This window comes from Zootoca vivipara, chromosome Z1 (genome assembly GCF_965207765.1).
Source record: "Zootoca vivipara chromosome Z1, rZooViv2.hap1.1, whole genome shotgun sequence".
Classification (NCBI taxonomy): Eukaryota; Metazoa; Chordata; class Lepidosauria; order Squamata; family Lacertidae; genus Zootoca; species Zootoca vivipara.
The window spans coordinates 7,157,042-7,179,770 of NC_142583.1; the positions used below are offsets into that span (position 1 = coordinate 7,157,042).

At 43.6% G+C, this 22,729-nt stretch overlaps 1 protein-coding gene and 1 long non-coding RNA gene across 8 annotated transcripts in view; one reads left to right on the top strand and one right to left on the bottom strand.

Moving 5' to 3' along the window:
* LDB2 (LIM domain binding 2) overlaps positions 1-22,729 on the bottom strand; it is a 193,978-nt gene that overhangs the window by 163,202 nt on the left and 8,047 nt on the right. The window lies entirely within an intron of this gene.
* The window catches only part of LOC148687275 (uncharacterized), a 337,005-nt gene continuing 334,889 nt past the window's right edge, over positions 20,614-22,729 (top strand). The window contains exon 1 of the long non-coding RNA XR_015947149.1: positions 20,614-20,694. This is a non-coding gene — a long non-coding RNA (uncharacterized LOC148687275). The remainder of the gene's footprint in view (positions 20,695-22,729) is intronic.

Sequence of the window (22,729 nt, forward strand, 5' to 3'; positions counted from 1 at the left end):
TATGGCTCCCCTTTATCACATACACAGCCCAACAAGACAACAAGAAGAACCCACCAACAACATATGAATCAATCTGGCTTACATGACCCAACAAGCCGCGCCACAAACACACACAGCCCAATGCTAACAAACCCCATTGCAGCCAACCAGATAACCAACCATACCCTGGGCCCCCAACTGCTCTCACTACCAAGGAAACGTAACAGGCAAATAGAAAGAGAACCTATCTAATTGACGCTTTTTTTTAGGAAGGAAACCCTGTTTTTTTGGGGGGGGGGTGCAGGCCAACACTGTTGAACTTTTTTTTAGGGGAGCCAAAGTTGTTGAGCTTGTTTGGGGAGAGCCAGTGATCTACCACAGACACCAAGTGATCTACCGGCAGATCGCAATCTACCTGTTGGACGTGCCTGTTATAGAACATCGAGATTAAATTGAGTTTTGAACAAGATAGCAAGCTCCATTCTCTCTACTACAAGGAAAGGGTCCGCAAGTAAAGTTATGTGTGTGGTTTTTTAAAAAAAGAAAATCTTGTGGCTACTGTATACTGTATTGAGTACTGTATAGAAAACCACAACTAAGGTCAATATAATTGATAGCCAAAGAAGAATCACACTTACATTCTGAAATTACACACATACTAAAAATAATATTGTCTGCCTGCTAGATACTACCAATGCAACAAGACAAAGCTTGAGCAGGTTTTCTGTTTAGAAAGCTTTTAGACACACGAAAGAAAGGTGCCTCTAAACATGCTAACAATTAAATAATTGTTGAGCTGGTCGTTCAGTTCCACTTCCATTTCTCCTAGTCTCTGGACGACTAGGGTTCCTTCAGCCTAACCTAGTGGTTGTGAGTTAAGACCTACCAGTGCCACTCTGTGTTAGAAAACATGTCAGATCTGGGATCCAGGACCCGATTCATAGAGTCATGGAAGATGCATTAAGCCAGAAGCCAGTACAAAGCGAGTCTCTGGACTGCTGTAGCCCAGAGAAAGGCCCAACACAAAAGGAGGTCTTTTGTAGCTTTTCCCGCCCATAATGGCGCCTTGATTGATGTGGCTATTCCAGAATGTGGGAATAAATGATGGCTCAAGGAGAGGCTCAAGGTAACTCATCACATGGGGCAACCATACACAAGGCTGACGTCTCCTAGTTCTAACTCGGTGAGACAGTAGGCCAGGACACCAAGAGTCTAAATATTTCTTAATGCTTTTGATGGGTGTTTTATTGTAGTTAGGGTACAATGCTATGCCCTCACAGCAAGCAGCGGCAGGCAACATGGGACTTACTTCTCAGTAAACATGCATAAGATCAGGCTGTTAGTTGTTGGGAGAGCTCCTTGCATGCTGAAAAATAGGGGAAATTTTTTCTTAAAAGAACACACCTATGGCATTCAGGATTTTAGTTGGAAGACAAAAATATAAAACAAAGGGAGTTGATAAGTTGGCCAACTGTGCTTTTCTTTGCCGGGCAAAGCAGAAAGGGAAGGGTGTTGCCAAAACGCGGTGTTGATCAGATGGAAATGTTATTTTTAAAAAACAATTTCCACTTGGCACTCAGTTCAGTTCAGGTCAAAGTATTATCAGTTATTCATATTGCCTGGAAGGAACTCTGGGTAAGTCACAGGAAAAAGGTGGGAGTATTGTTGGTGCTTCCTGATGGTCAGAAGACTAGCTCATTGTTTTCCTTTTGCTTTTTTTTGTTATCTTTTCATGAATTTGAGTGCACTATCACACCGTGTCATAATTATGCTCTTTCCATCAGAGACAGTTATGATAGCAGAGGCTACATACTACACTTTTCAACTTTATGTTTACTTTATTGCACTTCCATCTCACTCGCCTTCTCTCCATCCTTCTGCACCATACGTTTAAAAATATAATCCCTCGGGTATTTGATTTACCTTTTGATGCCAACAATGGCATCCTTCTGGAACAGCTGTCCATGCCCAAGGCCCTGCTAATAGTTAAAGGTAAAGGTAAAAGACCCCTGGACAATTAAGTCCAGTCAAAGGTGACTATGGGGTTGTGGCGCTGATCTCACTTTCAGGCCAAGGGAGCTGGTGTTTGTCTGTAGACAGCTTTCCAGGTCATGTGGCCAGCAGGACTAAACCACTTCTGGCTCAATAGAACACTGAGATGGAAACCAGAGTGCACGGAAACACCATTTACCTTCCTGCCACAGCAGTACCTATTTATCTACTTGCACCGGTGTACTTTCAAACTACTAGGTTGGCAGGAACTGGGACGGAGCAATGGGAGCTCACACCGTCGCGAGGATTCGAACCGCTGAGCTTCTGATCAGCGAGCCCAAGAGGCTCAGTGGTTTAGACCACAGCGCCACCAGAGTCCCTCACCTTGCTAATGCAGCCTGTGAGGCAGTGTAACATAATGTATACAGTGCATACATGAGACCAGGGAGATCTGCATTTAAATAACCATTCTGCCACGAAGTTTGGTAGCACCCACTTTTAGACCACTGCATCTCTCAGTTTGCTCCACATTACAGAATTTTTGTTACTAATTGTTGATTTTGTTACTAATTCTTGATTTTGAAATCAAGCCACCCAAACAATCTGGGATTGACAACTGAATACACTCAAGTGTGGTAAAATAAAAACCAGAACCTGCTATTGTGTATTAGCTATGTTAGGAGCTGCCGGGAGGTGGGAGGAGGGGGTCCCGCCATTGTCCCGGCCAGAGGTGTCGCGCTCCTCCTGCTGCTGCTGCTGCAGGAGGAGGAGGAAGAAGGAGCCCGGAGCTCGAGGCGGCCTCCCCGGCGGCCCCCTCAGCTCGACGCCCACCGCCTCAGCCCGGGCCACCCCCCTCAGCCGCCTACCCTACGGAGAGTAGGCCCGCCGGCCCCGGGATCCACCCACCGCCGCCTCCTTTCCGCCCCTTGGCTGCCTGAGCCCCGACACCTCTTCTTCTCCCAGCGGCGCCCATGGTGGCAGGCAACCAAGGGGTGGAAAGGAGGTGACGGTGGGTGGATCCCGGGGCCGGCGAGCCTACTCCCTGTAGGCCGGGCCAGGCTTGGCCGAGGAGGCGGCGCCGCTGCCCCGGCTTCTCCTATAGCCGAGCACCGGGGTTGCGATCCGGCATTGCTGCTGCCGCGACACGCGCTCTAGCACCCGTTATTTTAACAGGCTTCAAGATACTAGTCAAAACATTTTAGAGGGGGTTTTTTAGCACTGCTTTTTGAGCTGAACCAAATATCTCTTGACTTCATACTCTGCAGTGCCCTGAGACTAAAAACAAAAATGCACGAGAACTATATACAGTACACTGCTTCCAAGTCAGTCAAAAACCTCAAGCAGCAGCGATGGCATCAAGGGAAGGATACCCAATGCACAGAATGGCAACTTCCAAGGCTGCCGCTCTGCAAAGCAACTTACACACATGGGGCAGATGAATTGCAAGAGGTTTTTGTTTTGTTTTTTAGGTTTTCCATGCTTTATTAAGTTTCATACATAACAAAAACAAACTTCTATAAACAAAAAACAATCTTGTGTAAGTAATCTTATGTAAATATACAAATAAAAATTGATTCAATCTTATACAGTCTCTTTTGTTCAACGTTCTTACTAATGTGTGATAGACTTCCCATCAACTCCTAGTGCATTTAAAATTTCTAATATTGAATGTACATATGATTATTACCTTCATCTTTTCATTTTTTCTAATACAGTCATACCTCTAGTTACGTTCGCTGCGGGTTGCGTACATCACAGGTTATGAACTTGCCGAACCCGGAAGTGCCAGAACGGGTTACTTCTGGGTCCAGCGATTCACGCATGCACAGACGCACTGAATGACATCACACGCATGTGCAGAAGCGCCGAATTGTGCGACAAGCATGCACAGATTCGGCACTTCAGGTTCCATACTGCTCTGGATGGGAACGGGGCTCCGGAATGGATCCTGTTCGAATCCAGAGGTACCACTGTACATTCTTACAACGTATCGTACCAATTTTCCTTATTTCTTTGTTATTGTTTTTTACAGGGGTCATTCAAATGCAGCCATAGATGTCACACCACTGTTATATTTTTGTAAATATATCTTAAACAGGTCCCATTTTTGAATAAATGATTGTTTTGTATTACCTCTCAACCGATTAGTCAATTGTGCCATTTCTGCGTATTCTAGTAATTTATTCTGCCATTCCAATCTTGTTGGAACCCTTTCCCCTTTCCAGTTCATCACGATTAACATTCGGGCGGCCACTGTTGCATATAAAACTGATGATATGGCGACAAGATTGTACTGGCCTATTTACTTTGAATGTTTGTAAGTGATGCCAATAAAGGTTTTGATACTTTGATATAGAAAAAATTCTTTTACATTTTTTGGTAACTCTGCCAATGAAAGCAGCTGGTTTTTTTTTATGAATGTTAATTTTAAAATCTTTTTCATTTCATCATAGAGAAGATTCCAAAACCCTTTGATTTTCCTGCATGTCCACCACATGTGGTACATATTTCCTTCATTTTCCCCACATTGCCAGCATTTGTTCGAGACATTTTTATACATCTTTGAAAGCTTTGGTGGAGTGAGATACTAGAGTTTTAAATGCAGTAGCTTGCACAGCGAAACAGGCAAGCAGAGGTTCTGTTTCAAAATGAGTTGTCCATTCAGCTACATGAGCACCCACAGCAGAATCTTTGACGATGCTTCGGAATATAACTACACTTATTTCTCTTGCATGCATGTATATGGTCAGCCCTGATAGAGTGCTTCATCAAGCGTTCACAGTCCTTCACATATATTTTTTCAATAATCTTAACAACTCTGCAATGTCACTCAGAATTGTTTTTTCTGTATTAGAGATTGCTGGGTGAGGAAGGGAGTGGAAGGAGGGCACTGAAGAGGAGAGGCAGCAGACTCAAGAAAATTGCACATTATATGCATGTTTACTGAATCATGTTCCCGATCCAGCAAGCCTGTCCCTCAAATTTCCTCTTTCCCAAGGAAGTTCAAGAAAATGAAGGGGGAAACAACATACATTTAAACAAGAGACCAAATGGAACAGAACACACATTTATTTATCTACCCTCCCTTCCCTTCATTGCCAAACTTAAATAGCTGAAGAAAGCAAATGACGAAAATTCTGAATTTAGTCCCACATGATGTCGTCAAACGGAAAAGGAAAAGATACACAGAGCAGGAAGAGAAGAAGGAAAAGCTCTGAAAGTTCAATGGAGTTCAATGGAGGACTTATCAATCATCTGGCTGTGACTGTATGCATATCCTGCCTCTGCGGGTATCTGCTTCTGTGAACCAAGGCCATGGACATCTAAACAGGAATTATATACAATGAAGATACAATATGGGAATTCTTTTCACACAGAGAGAACTGCTTAAAGGTGAATAACGGGCATCTAAACCATAAATGAAGCAGGGAGAGTTGAGGATTTCTTTAGAAATCTTATCCAAGGACCAAATTCAGGCATGATGTTAAATGCATTAGAGAGCACATCAGGTGGATTATTTACAGGAGGAGGAGTGTAGAAAGTAATGAGAAGAAGAAGAAGAAGAAGAAGAAGAAGAAGAAGAAGAAGAAGAAGAAGAAGAAGAAGAAGAAGAAGAAGAAAGTGCAGAAAGTGATTTACTCTTCGCCCTTGGAGGTTTTTAAGCAGAGGCTAGATGGCCATCTGTCATGGATGCTTTAGCTGCATTGCAGGGAACGGTTCAACTAGATGATACTTGCAGTCCCTTCCAACTCTACAATTCAATGGTTCTATTCTATGACTGGCCTCCCTTACAGGGCAGCTGTGGCAAAGTCAGACTTCACACCCACCTACTAACAAAAGCTGTCAAGTGGTTTACAATCTATTTAGAATGCACACAAAAAAGGCCAAGACTTGCTTGGAGTTATTAGGTATTCTAGCTGCCATTCTGATGGCCCTCTCAAACCAGGGCTTCATCCCTGGCCTGCTTCTCCATCTCTCTCAGCGGCTGGCTCTAGTGGCAGATGCAGGAGACACAAGGGTAACAAAGGTGTCCTCACACACAAACACACTCACATGGCACCCAATGGTTCAGCAGCCACTGAATAATAACCTTGTGTGAGGATTTTCACTAGGATTGTGGGTTTAAAGGCTGTATGGGAGAGAGGCCCATGACAACAGAGTCCTTAGCACTATCTAGCACAGGCATCCCCAAACTGCAGCCCTCCAGATGTTTTGGCCTACAACTCCCATGATCCCTAGCTAACAGGACCAGTGGTTGGGGAAGATGGGAATTGTAGTCCAAAACATCTGGAGGGCCAAAGTTTGGGAATGCCTGATCTAGCACCACTCCCTCGCACATCCATTTCTTCTGAAGGAAAGGAAAACACTCGGAAATTAACATACTGGGGGTTGTGCAACATCTGGCACAGTTTACCACATACAGCGAGAAGGCAAGTTCATATTTTGGCTTTGGAATGAAATACGTTATAAAATTAGCACAAGCACAGGTTTAATTGATCCCAACCCCAAGATGTTCCTCCTGGGTACGTTTCCAGGTTGGCCTGATTCCAAACGGATCTCACTGTATCACATTTTGCTATAGCTTGCATCAAAGTTGTGAATAACTTAGCAGCACCCAGAGATTCCTGTGCCACAGATCAGCTTTTGAGTAAAGAAGAGATAGTTTCAAAAACACCGATTCACTGTATTAGCACTAAGAGTGCTTCCAAAAGTATATACTGTAACAGCACATGTCAAAAATCTTTTTTTTTCTGGACGTAATCATATATAAAAAGATTCCTTGTTAAATATTTATAACAAGAGAGCCAGTGTGGTGTAGTGGTTAAGAGCAGTAGACTCGTAATCTGGGGAACCGGGTTCGTGTCTCCGCTCCTCCACATGCAGCTGCTGGGTGACCTTGGGCTAGTCACACTTCTCTGAAGTTTCTCAGCCACACTCACCTCACAGAGTGTTTGTTGTGGGGGAGGAAGGGAAAGAAGATTGTTAGCCGCTTTGAAACTTGTTAGGGTAGTGATAAAGCGGGATATCAAATCATAGAATCATAGAGTTGGAAGAGACCACAAGGGCCATCCAGTCCAACCCCCTGCCAAGCAGGAAACACCATCAAAGCATTCTTGACATATGCCTGTCAAGCCTCTGCTTAAAGACCTCCAAAGGAGACTCCACCACACTCCTTGGCAGCAAATTCCACTGTCGAACAGCTCTTACTGTCACGAAGTTCTTCCTAATGTTTAGGTGGAATCTTCTTTCTTGAAGTTTGAATCCATTGCTCCGTGTCCACCTCTCTGGAGCAGCAGAAAACAATCTTTCTCCCTCCTCCATATGACATCCTTTTATATATTTGAACATGGCTATCATATCACCCCTTAACCTTCTCTTCTCCAGGCTAAACATACCCAGCTCCCTAAGCCGTTCCTCATAAGGCATCGTTTCCAGGCCTTTGACCATTTTGGTTGCCCTCTTCTGGACACGTTCCAGCTTGTCAGTATCCTTCTTGAACTGTGGTGCCCAGAACCAAACTCCTCCTCTTCTTCTTTTTATGTGGTGTTTTACCACAGCAAGGAACTGTATGTATGCACCAGTGGAGGACTCTAGAAAAAGAATGTGGTAGCCTCCTCTTCCTAATCAGCACTGCTTTGAATCCACCATGATATATCCAGAGCCAGACAACTCTATTCTCCAGAATAGAGGCCACACATACACATGACTTGCAAGAATCGACAAGAAACTGTCCATATGAACACAAGTCCTTTTGCACTCTCTTATGCAAATTCATGAGAATCTAGACTTGATGAATGCAGCACTAAGTTCGATAGTGGTGCTTCTTTGGCACAGTAGCATTTCCTAGAACAACCAGTGAATCTTATGCAAAAGCATGTGCATGAGATGGGCAGAGCCATAGAATCCAGAATCGCTTCAGTGATTCAATCCACAACCAACCTCCTGCTGCATCTCAAAGGGGCAGAGGTATGGTGTTTGTGCACACACTTCCTAGCAATTAGCTCAGTGTATTTTCCGCATTTGTGCTGAATGTTTCAGAGATGTGGGGAGGGGAACCGCTATGAGTCACTAGTGAGTAATACAACTTCTGCCATCAGGAATGTGTTTAGCTTTTATCACATTTCCCCCCCCCCTTAAGAATTAAGCAATTCAACAGATCGCTTAATAGCAGTATGCTCACAACCCAAATTTAAAGGTGCTTTAGATAAGAAAGATCTGATATGTGGGTGGCGCTGTGGTCTAAACGACTGAGCCTCTTTGGCTTGCTGATCAGAAGGTTGGCAGTTTGAATCCCCGCAACGGGGTGCGCTCCCGTTGCTCGGTCCCAGCTCCTGCCAACCTAGCAGTACAAAAGCACACCCAAAAGTGCAAGAAGATAAATAGGCAGGAAGGTAAATGGCGTTTCCATGCCCTGCTCTGTTTTTGCCAGAAGCAGCTTAGTCATGCTGGCCACATGACCCGGAAGCTGTCTGCTCCCTTGGCCTATAGAGCGTGCAACCCCAGAGTCATCCGCGAATGGACTTAACAGACTTTACCTTTACCTTTAGATAAGAAAGATCTGATATGTGATTTACTAAACAATGCTTAGCCATAGGCATTAATTCATGCACATTGCATGACTGACATTCTATGTACTCTGTAATGATATAAAAGGGAGGGAAATTTCAAGGAAGCACCTTGAAAGAAACATAGAAAGGGCTTTTTCCACATTGATATTGTAATGAAACATGCACAGACAGATATAAACATGTATGTATGTATGTATGTATGTATGTATGTATGTATGTATGTGTAAGGGTTTTTTGTATGAACAAAATCATTATAAGAGACCACCTATTGTATTTAGAGGTAAAGGGACCCCTGACCATTAGGTCCAGTTGTGACCGACTCTGGGGTTGCAGCGCTCATCTCGTGTTATTGGCCAAGGGAGCCGGCGTGCAGCTTCCAGGTCATGTGGCCAGCATGACAAAGCCGCTTCTGGCGAACCAGAGCAGCACACAGAAATGCCGTTTGCCTTCCCGCTGTAGTGGTACCTATTTATCTAATTGCACTTTGACGTGCTTTCAAACTGCTAGGTTGGCAGCAGCAGGGACCGAGCAATGGGAGCTCACCCCGTCGTAGGGATTCGAACCGCCGACCTTCTGATCGGCAAGCCCTAGGCTCTGTGATTTAACCCACGGCGCCACCCGCGTCCCTATTGTATTTATCACATCTATATTCCACTAATCTGGGCAGCAAACACCAGCTTCAAGATTTTGAAGCCTCCAACAAAAGATCATCAGTAAAAGTTTTTAACTTGGAATGTACTCTGTCCAGATAACCTGTGGAAGCTAGTCAAGTTATGTGCCAAGTTCAACAATGCAGTCCAAGCTTCACACCAATACAATACAGTTTTGGGTGTTTGAGTACCGTTTTGGCATCCATTTCTTTTCAAGTGTGGTCAGTAAAAATCTTAGTTAAGATTTCTTGGTTTATAGTCCAGCTTCTCAGGGCTCTTCCGCCTTGCTGATCTCAGGATCCTAAAAAGTCTCCCATCCTGTATTCCAGAGCCACCACAGCTGTGGGATCATCCTTTTATCTTAACAACCTTGTGAAGTAAACTAGCCTAGGAGATTCCCACCGCATGGTGTTTCCTAGCCCCAGCCCAGCCCTGTTCAAATAGTTAAGAATAGTAAAGTTAAGCAATGTTTATTTCATTTCATTGATCTATTGCAATATTTGTACTGTTCCTCTCCATTTAATGGCAACTAAATTAAAAACTAACAGTATCACAATTTTTAAAACAAGACATAAGAAAAATTGTAGCAAAAGTTACAATGTTTCAGAAATAAGTTATGAAGAGAGCACAAAAAAGGCACAAACATGTCACAAATACGTTTTACATTCATAAAACATACAGGTCAAGTTGTCATTTATATTACAATTTAAAAACACCAATCCATGTTGCCATTATCCTCAGCACATTGTATTTTGTTGTGTTACAAGTATCTTTCATAATATACACACTAGCATTTGCTGGAAGCATTCTAACCTTGTGCTCTTTCTGCACAGTGTACAATTGTTTAGAAGTGTTTCAATATCCATAAAAACACAGATTCTGTTCCTCAACACTCAGAGGCCAACAAGTAAGCGCCACTCATTAATACACAAATTCTCCTTTCCCCGATCTCAATGTCAAGTTTCCTTCGATTACACCGTATTTCTCACCGAGGACTGCTAATCTCCTACAAAACTATGTCATCTTCTTGTGCACATCCTCTCGTAAAATAAGCCTTCCTTCCCCAGTGTTTGTACAACATTAGAGCCTATGTGAAATTGCCTTGGTACAGACAACGGAGCTAGTATCAACCAGTCCATTTCTGACTTGGGTCAGTACTGTAATTTTCAAACAGTGTTCTTAAGAATCCTGGGCTCCTCGGTGAAGGAGGAACTACATTTTGCACATAGACATCTGGAAAGCAGCCTCTATGATGTTGTTTTAAATAATAATGATGATTATGACAAAGTAGCCCCAAGGCTTTGTGAACGGTAGCAGACGGATTACTTAACCCTTCCCCACAATCTGTTTCCCTACTCAAAACCTCCCAAACGGCTACCCCACTGCCTGGATTTCAGATGCTTACCGAGGTAAAAACTCACCTGGGACCTTGCAAGAGGAAAGTGGTTTTGGAAGGTTGATTTTGAATGGGAAAGCAGCTGGGGGGAAGGGGGCTGAACACCCTCTCCCTTCCAATTGCACCGCTGCTCAGAATAACAACCTCTTGAGGCTGCTTTTCATCAAAAATAGATAATGGATGGAAGTTTTGTTTGATGCATTTATGTGTAATCTTAAGATTGTGTTCAACATAAGATTGGTAATAGTACTTCCCTGTAACACATAGCCATAGCATGTTTAGGACGCTCTCTCTGTTTGTGCGCAACAGCAAGGTCCAGAAAGCTTGGTCAGCGCTTTATGGGAACTGAGACTATACTCTAAAACTGCCAATAATCCTTTGCAATATGCAGAGATTTTGTGGCTAAGGTACAACAACTACTTAGCAGGTAAAAGGATGTGAAAAGGGTACAATTAGTGTAAAAACTTTTCAAACCACCAGACTGAATCATGCCTGAAAATGAGAAATGTTCCCATTTCTCTTTTATAGGTTTGCCATACGTATCCCCTACCCTGTTGAGCCCCTCCAAGATGCACAAGTATAACTGCCATGCATTTTAGAGGTGCAATCATTAAAGGTCCCAATTAAAACAACTTACAGCTGGTTCAATGTCTACTTACTAGTAAGCCACAAAGGTTATGTCAGAACCTCATCAAGCAGTGTGGTCTCCAGGTAGCTGAACCACAGCTGTATGGCAACATTCAGGCTTGGTTATGATGGTGGCAATTCCATCTCAATGAGTATATTATCTTGGCAGAATGATAACTCGGTGCAAAGAAATCCAAGGCGTACTACCGTATTAGCAGAACTGCCACGTGACCATTTCTTTCAAGCTTATAACAGGCAGTCAATAGTTAATTTAATACATTTAAGGGAATTAATGTGAATGAATTAACACTGGCTGTCCGGCATACACATACACCCCTCTAGTAGAAGTAGCAACTCTTACATTTAGCTATGGTGTCTGACTTACGTATGCTACTAATTCACATATGGACATCAATTTCTTTAGTTCAACTCCTTTCTCTCTTATTAAGAGCAATGTGAAATGTGCCCATCAATGAACTAGCAATAGATTTGTAAGGTAAAAAAATGGATTGAAGTCAGAGCAATCTTCCAAAGTTTTAATGTAAAATCATCTGTATAAACGTAGAAGAATTTCCAAAACAATGACAAACATAGTTGGTCTCTAAGGTGCTGCTGGAAGGAATTTTTTTTATTTTGTTTCGACTACGTCAGACCAACACGGCTACCTACCTGTTCCAAAACAATGTTCATTAAAACAGCCCCAAATGTCATATATGTAAACGTATAGCATTATTTAATCAGTTGATTAGTTCTGTGATTAAAAGCAAGACAACTTTACACTTGGGTCATTTGATAGCTCGACAAAATTTATTTTAACAAAGACAGAAAGCTTTTTTCCACGAAACTGCTGTGTATATACTTCTCTTATAAATGGTGTTGCTTCTTCAATGTTTATGTTTTAATTAGATTTAATTATTTGCAAGCCACACTGAGACCTTGTGGAAGGAAGGGGGGCATTAGACCTAGCCCCCCCATAATTGTGAAAATGTAAAAGTCAACCATAAACTCCCTTTCAATAATACAGTGATACCTGGGGTTAAGAACTTAATTCATTCTGGAGGTCTGTTCTTAACCTGAAACTTTCTTAACCTGAGGTACCACTTTAGCTAATGGGGCCTCTCGCTCCTGCCGCGCCGCCACTGCACAATTTCTGTTCTTATCCTGAGGTAAAGTTCTTAACCCAAGGTACTATTTCTGGGTTAGCGGAGTCTGTAACCTGAAGCGTCTGTAACCTGAAGCGTCTGTAACCTGAGGTACCACTGTACATTCAAAACGGTTACTGCAACCATCAGCTTGTTTTTGTTTTTGTTTTGTTTTTTAGTTTCCATTTTCTTAGGTAAAGTCATACATACTCCTAGGACTCTATTTTCTAAAATCTATTTTTAACTTCAGAGAAAATTCCACAGTGTCTGTTGCCTGATATATTGCAGAGACTGTGGGTCTGCCAAGTCACCAGCAACAAGCCTTAGATATTACCAGTCAAAGTCTGAACCCCGGTCTAGGCAGCTAGGCATTTAATTGAATTTTGCCTTTTCCCTTAACAGCTAAGCACCAGGCTACTCTGGCTGATGCCTCAGAAATACGCTGAAAAATTTCTGAGTGCCTGGATGCTGTGCTGAGCGAACTGAGGGAGAAAGGCAGCAGGGGGAGGGGAGACTACTGGCAAAAATGATAATTTGCCAATGCAAAATCAGCAATGTAACCTTCCAAATCCCATTTGAACAAGCAAGCGCACAGGCAGAGCTAGATGGAAAAATCCAAAGGAGCATTTTGCCAATTCATTGATAGCACTATTCATATTTTCCTTTGGGCAATCTAAAGGAATGGGAAGAGCTCCTTAAATTTTCCAGCAATGCTGCATTTAATGCCTGTTAGTTAAAATTAAGTTCTCAGGAAGATGTTGATGAACAGAATTCATTTCCTTTTATGACAGGGATTCACATTATCCAAAAGTTGTTAAAGTGTCTAGGATAACATTTACTAAATTCCAAGAGAGTGTTTATTTTTACTCTCCTCTCTCCTGTCCTTTATCAGGTCTATTACCCTCCCTCCCCTCCCTAATCTCTAGCCAGGCACCCCTCCCCCTCCCACAGTTAACACAGCCAATTCTATTTACTGCTTTTCCACTTTACTAATTGCCCATGGCAAGGTACAAAGCACAGGGACACATGCAAATCAAAACAGCCAAGCCTTAAAAACAGAACCAAAGCTCAATTTAAGATCAGCACCTGCCACAAATTCGAAGTATTTCTGAAGGCTTAGCCAAACCGGCAGGTCTTTTTCACCATTTACCTAAAACTAGAGAAAGGTGGAGCAACGCAAGCATTTACAAGCATTCAAAAGTAGCAATGCCACAATGAAGAATGCACTACTACAGGCTGGCACCCTAATGCATGAAAGAGCCAAGCTGGATGACTTTGTCAGTTCCATATGTTTAGCCTACTTCCGTGTTTAAATGGTTCCTTTCACAAGGAACATGATTAGCAGCAGCGACATAGTACAATTCTTACCATGTTGGAAGGTGCTGCAAATGATGATGTTTCAATGCTGGAAACTTTCATCTACTGCCACGCAATATAAAAAAGATTGTGCGTAAAGGTAAAACTGTGTAACATGATGGTGGCCTCCAGGTAAGTGCCTAAAATCAGGTAAAGGTAAAGGGACCCCTGACCGTTAGGTCCAGTCATGGATGACTCTGGGGTTGTGGTGCTCATCTCGCTTTACTGGCCGAGGGAGCCAGCGTACAGCTTCCAAGTCATGTGGCCAGCATGACTAAGCCGCTTCTGGCGAACCAGAACAGCACACGGAAATGCTGTTTACCTTCCCACAGGAGCAGTACCTATTTATCTACTTGCACTTTGATGTGCTTTTGAACTGCTAGGTTGGCAAGAACAGGGACCAAGCCATGGGAGCTCACCCCGTCGCGGGGATTCGAACCGCCGACCTTCTGATCAGCAAACCCTAGGCTCTGTGGTTTAACCCACAGTACCACCCGTGTCCCAATTAAAGTCAGATGGCAATGACACCCCCATCGTTCTGCCCAGACACTGAGGTCCAGTGCTGAGAGCCTTCTGGGGGTTCCCTCAGTGTGAGAAGCAAAGCTACAGGGAACTAGACAGAGGGCCTTCTTGGTAGTGGCTCCCGCCCTGTGGAACGCCCTCCCATCAGATGTCAAAGAAATAAACAACTATCTGACATTTCGAAGACATCTGAAGGCAGCCCTGTTTAGGGAAGTTTTTAATGTGTGACATTTTAATGTATTTTTAATCTTTGTTGGAAGCTGCCCAGAGTGGCAGGGGAAACCCAGCCAGATGGGCGGGGTACAAATAATTTATTATTATTATTATTATTATTATTATTATTATTATTATTATTATTATCATCATTATCATTCCTCCCAACATACAACTGTCATCCACAACGTAGAGTTGCCACATTTCACTTTGAAAGCTCTGTGCAAAACTGAACATTCAAGGGCAACGGTTCTCAAACTCCTCATCTTCATATAACACTTTCTACAACGAACCCCTGAGCAACTGCTACAGAATCCCTGCACATTACAGAGAATTGCAAGGCAAATTCTAAAGTGCAAACCCTGTTGAAATGGGGCACCTCTACAACCTCACTTGTCACCTTCCACAAACTGTGTGTACACCTTAGGACATGCATATTGCAAGAGGGAATTAATAGGGGGAATTGTGCAAAATTTATATATTTATTTTAGCTTTCGAATATTTCAATAGTGCAACCTGTTGGCAAGCAAGTCAATAGTGCATGAGGCTTTTGCATGCAATTAAATGTTTGCTTTGGTCTGGAAGTAGGTCTAAGCAGGGGCTATTTAGCAACGCAGGTTTGTTGTATAAATTATTTTACCAGTTTCAACCCAACCTAATACTTCTGGGCAGCACAAGAGAGCCTGATCTGCAGCGGTCCCTGTGAACTCTCACAGCAGGGGTGCTATAAGTCTCTCTCTTCCAGCAGCTGCCCCTTCGGACCTGCAATTTGGGGACAATGAGCTGCGTTTGCCTTGAAATTTCCCTTAGCAAGGGCTTTCCTTTTAAAATGTTTCACACTATGTCCGAGTTAGTTTGCTCCTGCCTTTGGGGGATTGGAGGGAGGGAGGGGCCACATTCTTCATCAATATCTTTGGGCAGCTCTCTCTTTCAGTCCTGCGTTTAAAAATAGCTTCTCAATGTGGAAGAGATGAGCTGAAAATCTCAATCTTTCTCTCCGTCTCTCACAAGCTTCTCTCTCTCTCTCTCTCTTTGTATTGCAGGGTGGACTATTGCAATGCGCTCTACATGGGGCTGCCTTTGAAAGTAGACTCGGAAACTGCAACTAATACAGAATGTGGCTGCTAAACTGGTGACTGGGAGCAACTGACTGGGACCATATAGTCCTAAAGGATCTACACTGGCTCCAAGTACAATTCAAAGTGCTGGCACTGACCTTTAAAGCCCTAAACGGCCTCAGCCCAGTAGACCTGAAGGAGCGTCTCCACCCCCATCGTTCAGCCTGGACACTGAGGTCCAGCTCCGAGGGCCTTCTGGCAGTTCCCCCACTGCGAGAAGTGAAGATGCAGGGAACCAGGCAGAGGGCCTTCTCGGTAGTGGCGCCCACCCTGTGGAATGCCTTCCCATCAGATGTCAAGGAAATAAACAAACCATATAACTTTTAGTAGACATCTGAAGGCAGCCCTGAATCATGAGGGTTTTAATGTTTCATGTTTTGTTATGTTTTTATGTGTTGGAAGCCACCCAGAGTGGCTGGGGGAAGCTAGCCAGATGGGTGGGGTATTATTATTATTGTTATTGTTATTATTATCCAGCAACTCTGTTCTAGTCACCCTTCCTCCCTACCTGGTAGTCTTTTGCTCACTTGGCCAATGAACAGTCCATGCCACTGAATTATTATGAGGCAACTTTCGGGGGGTTTGCCACCTTAGAGTCTTTCCTTCCACTAAAGATTTGTGTGTTTGTTGATATTTGTCTATTGTGTGCAAGGGTGCAGTTTTGGCTTCCAAAGCTCTGCATGCTCAGGAAGAATCTCACTGGGATTAGCATATATGATCAATAAATTAACCAATTTGCTGGACATAAAAGGGGGAGGGAGAGAAAATATTCTATTCCCTAATCTACTCATTTAATGTCCTCTTGCTATGCTACTTAGCAATTATAAAACTACGCTGGGGGGAGGACAAACAAAAGCCCACTTGCTGGCTTGTGAGGTTCCAAGTACAGTATATTCAAGCAAAACCCTAATTCAGAATAATTAGCATACTTGATAGATTTCAATTCTTTCTTCTCACAGAACAGCCACTGATGGAGTCCTCCTGTGACTTTATGAATAATTCCCCTCCCCCACTGCTAGTCCTTGTTTAATCTCTCTATTTTTGCCAGTTGCCTGCTGTAAGATTTTTGATATCTTTTATTAGAAATGCAAGTAATGGTTAGCAGAATGTCAAACTTCAGGCTGAAACTGAAGTTCCTGAATTGTGGCATTCACTAAACTGGTGACCCTTTTGCTGTAAGTCTGATACTGATCAGACTTATAGTCCAAAACAGCGGAAAGAAACTGGTACCCTGTTTCTCATATTTTAAGACATACCCATAAAATAAGCCATAGCAGGATTTTAAGCATTCAAGGAATATAAGCCATACCCCGAAAATAAGACATAGTGATAGGCGCAGCAGCAATGCCAGCCGTGGCAGGAGGAGGAGGAAAAAAATAAGACATCCCTTGAAAATAAGCCATAGTGGGTTTTTTTGAGGAAAAAATAAATATAAGACATGTCTTATAATATGAGAAACACGGTAGTGAAGGTTGTCCTACTGGGTAAACACACTATAGGGTATCTGAAGAAGTGTGCATGCACACGAAAGCTCATACCAAAAAAAAAACTTAGTTGGTCTTTAAGGTGCTACTGAAGGAATTTTTTTATTTTACACTATAGTGTGTTGGGATAAATTCAGAAGACCAGCAACAATCTTGCAGCAGCAGCCGTACAAAAATGAGGGCCCACTTGCAGCAAAGAGGATTTCATGATACTGTTGAGATTCATGATTAATGCAAATGGAACTACTGTATTATCATTTCCTATGATGTTGCCTGACAGAGATCAGGGATTTCACAGAAGCATGTTGATAGTCTGAGATTACAGGAAATCTCTCTCCAGTCCTTGGAATCCAATACCTATCAGATTTAGCACAGCTAACTGGGGGTGGCAAAGTTTTGGTGCCAGTCTTCCATCGGGTGTGAGTTGGCAGAAGAATCATTGGGGTGTTGGTGGTCTTGCGGTAAGGTTAAAGCTTACTGGAAAATGATATATAATGAATTGAAAAAGGTGTTTCAAATAACATTTGTTAAAACAAAACAAAACAGAAGCTTTCCTTTTGGGAATTATAGGAATAGAACTACCCAAACTGTATAGAAATTTATTCATGTACTAGCTGGCCCGGCCATGCGTTGCTGTGGGGTTGTGTGTTAAATGGACCTTTTTCTGTTAAACGGGCCTTCAGAGTCTCCCTTTAGAGTCCCCTCACCTGCCCTGTCCCAACCCTGACACCCCTACTGAAAGTTTCAAAAATAAGACTCCCCCACCCACACATGTTCCTGAAAATGTCCCCACCCCCCACTGCTTTGGCTAACTCAGGGTCCCCCCCCCATGGCTATGTGTTTTCCCCCTCCCTTTGTTGTGCCTCATCCCTGTGAGCCTCCTCCCCCGTTGTTGTGCCTCATCCCTGTGATTCCCCCTCCCCATGAAAGGCCCATATTCTGTTTGTTTTTCCCTGTGGCCTGCTGGGCAATGTTGCGGCCTACTCAGTTTTCCCTGTCCCAACCCACCCCCACTGCTTTAGCTGCCTCAGGGTTATTCCTCCCTCCCCATGGCCATGTGTTTCCCCTCCCTCCCTTTGTTATGCCTCATCCAGATGACCCCCCCCCAACCCGGTTGTGAAAGGCCCTATTCTGTTTGTTTTTCCCTGCTGGGCAATGCTGTGGCCTACTCATTTTTCCCTGTCCCAACCCTCCCCCCACTGCTTTGGCTGACTCAGGGTCCCGTCCCCCCCCCATGGCTATGTGTTTTCTCCCTCCCTTTGTTGTGCCTCATCCCTGTGTTCCCCCCCCCCCCATTGTGAAAGGCTGTATTCTATTTGTTTTTCCCTGCTTGGCAATGCTGCAGCCTATTGAAAAAGCTGGGCCTTGTTGCTGCAAAAGGACTGTTTTCAGTTGGTTGCTGTGGAATTTTGTGATGTCATCTGGCGGCGCAGCTGCTGGAGTCTTCAGAGCTTCTGGTGGTGATGTCTAATTTGGCTGCCACTTTTTTGTGTTTAATCATTATTTTAGGTGTGAAAGGTGTGGGTTTTTTGGGGGGGGGATTTACGCCAGATCCCTTCCTGGTGGGCATTGAACGTTGTGGCCAAATTTGTTACATTACGGTTCAGCAGTTACGGAGAAAGGCTGTGACCTCTGCGCGTGCAATGCCTACATTTTTATATATAGAGATGTGACTACAGCGACAAGAATGTTACTTGCCCAAATATTGGAAAGAAGAAGTGAAAGAAAAAAGGATACAAAGTTATGGAATATGCAGAAATGGCAAAACTTACTGGAAAAATAAGAAATCAAGATAACAAACTTTTTACAAAAGAATGGAGATGGTTTATTGAATACTGTATTTACAAATAAACTGTAAACAGATAAGAGCATTGTCAGGCTTATTGTAACAACCTGCAGTTTTATAAGAGTATATAATTAAAGTAGATGAAAGAATGAGTAAATTAAGTTCATTTGGAATATACAGAAAATATTTTTTTAAAAAAATTAAGGAAACGCAGAAAGAGGGCGGAGGAAGTCAAGTTTTGAAATGTTAAAATGATTGTAAAGTTATTGAAATGTATAAAACTGAAAATCATAAATTTTAAAAATGGATCCTTGGGGCGTCTTTGGGAGACTAAGGAAGGATCAGTGGCTGCACAGTTTGCCTAAGGGAGTATACTTGTCCTCTGTTTGTACATCTCTACTGAAAAAGAAAATATTAGAAATAAATGATAAGATCCCAACATGCTACCTTCCAAAGAAAATGAAAACATATAATACTCCACAATGTGAAATGGGAGGATTTACAGAAACCTATAGCATTGTTATCAATGCAATATAAACTCTGTTAAGCAAAAAGAAAAAATCTGCCTTTTGCCTGCACACCTTCCTTCCTTCCTTCCTTCCACTGGCCTTCATCCGCAGATCTCAGGGCAGTTCACAACATAACTCTTATTGAATCGTTCATAACAAAGGTGTCCCTCCACTGTGTAGAATCACTACAACTGGGCCAAAGAGGCTCGTCCTAGCCATAGAGGCTAGTGGCGCGGAGAACCACAGCGCAGGGCGCTGGAGGGCACTGGAAGGGCACCAAGTGAGCGCAGGGTTCCAGCGATCTGGCCAGGACTGATCTCCACGAGCTAAGAGGCTGTGCTGCGTCTCTCTCCTTCTCTGAGAACTCCGTGCTGCACCTCCTTCTCGTTTTCCCAGCGCTGGGTTCCGCTCAGTCGAGCTTTGCCACCAGGGCACACACAGCGCCCAAGCAGCTCTTGCTGGTCCCACGGTGCGTGCGCTGGTGGCGAAGCTTGACTGAGCGGAACCCAGCACTGGGGAAATGAGAAGGAGGTGCAGCACGGAGTCCTCGGAGGTCGCCTCCCACTGCTGCCGCGGTCCGCTTGGCACTCCCGGGTCCTTGGAGAGGCTCTGGAGCCAAGTCTGGCCGCTCAGGAGCTGGTTTGGCCAGCAAGGCGCGAGGGGGCTGCCTGTAGCCCACCAGCTCATAGAAGGGCGGCTGCCTCAGCATGATCGCTTTGGTGCTGCACTTTCAGAGGGGGGCGCTGGAGGGACCTTAGCGCCAGGGCGCTAGATGGGTTTAAGACGGCCCTGGGGCCAAACACAGGAGGAATAACCACATAATCTCATGTGACTAGCTTATCACTACCAAGTACATTTTTTGCTCTAAATAAATAAACTTGGCTTAGATATTAACACTTGCTGGATCCAGGGCATAGAGAGGTTTGGGACCCACAAAATCATAACAATATTGTGTATCTGGAGCTGCACTCAGAACCTAAACCCTCCACCTGTAGAGGATCCATTCTCTCCATTCCGTGTTCTACTATGTATTTTTGTCACATGTATATAGTCAGACTAAACCACTTACAGTATTACGTGAACAAGAATAAACAAATAGGTGATTGTGTTACCACAATCCATCCAACAAACACAGCACCAATGAATGACCACTCTAGAGAAAATATTGCACTTTTCTATGTAACAATTCAGTGGTACCTCGGTTTATGAACACAATTGGTTCCGGAAGTCTGTTCATAAACTGAAGCGTTCATAAACTGAAGTGAACTTTCCCATTGAAAGTAATGGAAAGTGAATTAATCCGTTCCAGATGGGTCTGCGGCGTTCGTAAACCGAAAATTCATAAACCGAGGTGTTCATAAACTGAGGTTCCACTGTACGCTATTCCAGTCTTAACCTTGTCATACATGCGGATACCTTGGTTTCACAATGACGGAATCAGAACACATAATAAATCTGTAGAATAAAAGGCAAACATACATTTGGGGTACTTTTCATCTTAAAAACTAAGCCGTAGCAGCTGGGTGTTTTTTTTTAAAAAAAAAACAACCTAATACCGCTACCACAGTTTAATTGTAATTTTAATTCATAAATTCCTTGCAATTTTGTAACATGTTCTAGCTCAGGGGTGTCAAACTCAAATTCATCGGGGGCCGCATCAGCAGTTTGGTCACCCTCAAAGGGCCGGTTGTATCTGTAGGACTATGTGTCCACTCTTTATTATCATAAATTATTGTCACTGCATTCAATTATTACTGTTTTTTGTAATAATGTAAGTAATAACTAGCTCTGAAAGCAGAAACATAGTCAAAATAATGGCAAGTAGATATTCAAATGTACAATTATTGTACAATTTATTGTAAAATGATTTTTGGTAACTGTACTGGGTGGTGGAGGCTCGCTAGGGTTTCATGCAGGACCTTTGCAGAGCTACTAGTACCTGGAGATGCTGGGGTCCTTCTGCATGCAGGACAGATGTTCTGCCAGTGAGCCACCACCCTTCACCAAAGGGACTGGCTGAGGTTGACTCACTGGAGCTGCTCTCCTGGTTCCAGGGTTTAAGGGCCAGAAGTATAAAGCAGCATCCTATGTTTCTGAGGAGAGGGAGGGAGGGAGGGAGGGAGGAAGGAAGAATAGAGGGAGTGGGAGGGAGAGAGGAAGGAAGGAAGGAAAGAGGGGAGAGAAAGAAGAGTAGGAAATAAGGAAGGGAATAAAGAAGGAAAGAAAAAGAAAGAGGGAGAAAAGACGGAAAGGGAGAAAGAAGGAAGGAAGTAGAGGGAAAGAAAGAATAAGAATGAGGGAGAGGAATAAAGATGGGAAGGAAGAAAGGAAGGAAGGAAGGAAGAAAAGAGGGAGCAGGAGGGAGAGAGGAAGGAAAGAGGTGAGAGAAAGAAGAGTAGGAAAGAAGGAATAAAGAAGGAAAGAAAAAGAAAGAGGGAGAGAAGACAGAGATAAAGAAGGAAGGAAGGAGAGGGAAAGAAAGAATAAGAACGAGAGAGAGGAAGAAAGAAAGGGAGGGGGGGTCGCCACCTTGATTCAGCGCCAGAAAAGAGCGCGAAGGGACCCCCCCCCGGCACCAGCTGTTTGTCGGCGCTTTGTCGGCGCGGCGCTTCAGCAGCAAGGTCCCGCTGCTGGGTCCCGCTGGTTGGGGCGCTCGGCGGGCCACATGACGAGGTCTGGCGGGCCGGATTTGGCCCCCGGGCCTTGTGTTTGACACCCATGTTCTAGCTGCTAATTTAGCAAACGGCACCATTAAGTAAAAGTATTGGATGTTCTCAAAGCCTGCTGTGACCCATCCCGGGATCTTTGGATGAAAGGTGCATACAAATTTAATTAAATGATTAATTATACTAATAATAATTCCCCTGTTCTGCTCTGTAGTGAGGCTACCTTTTGTGACATTCAGTCTGAATACTAACAAAGAGCAAATCTCTGCTGTTGCTTCAGCAACAGTAAGACTTAGACCAAGGACTCAAACTACATTGGTAGAGAAAAAGCACTTTACAGTATACGCATTATAACACTGTGAAGCCAGGTGGCGCTGGGGAATCCCATCTTTAGCCAACATGATTTCCCTTAATGAAGTTTAGAACGTGTTTTCCTGAAATGCTTTTTTTGATGGGTCTAGATCCAACCCAATCCCGATATAAGAGCAGCAGTTGTTTGTATTCCAACTGCAAGCTCTGCATTCACTGAAAAGTGCCAGCACACCACTCCAGCCATCGCTTAATCCTACATAGCAGGGAAGACTAGTCACACTGAAGCTTCTGAAATGGGTTCTTCTGAGTCCTAGGGTAGCAGTGTTCACACTATGGGGTATTCTGACAACAGTAAAATTCATTTTTACATCGGCAAGCAGGTTGTGTGCACAAACTGATCACACACAT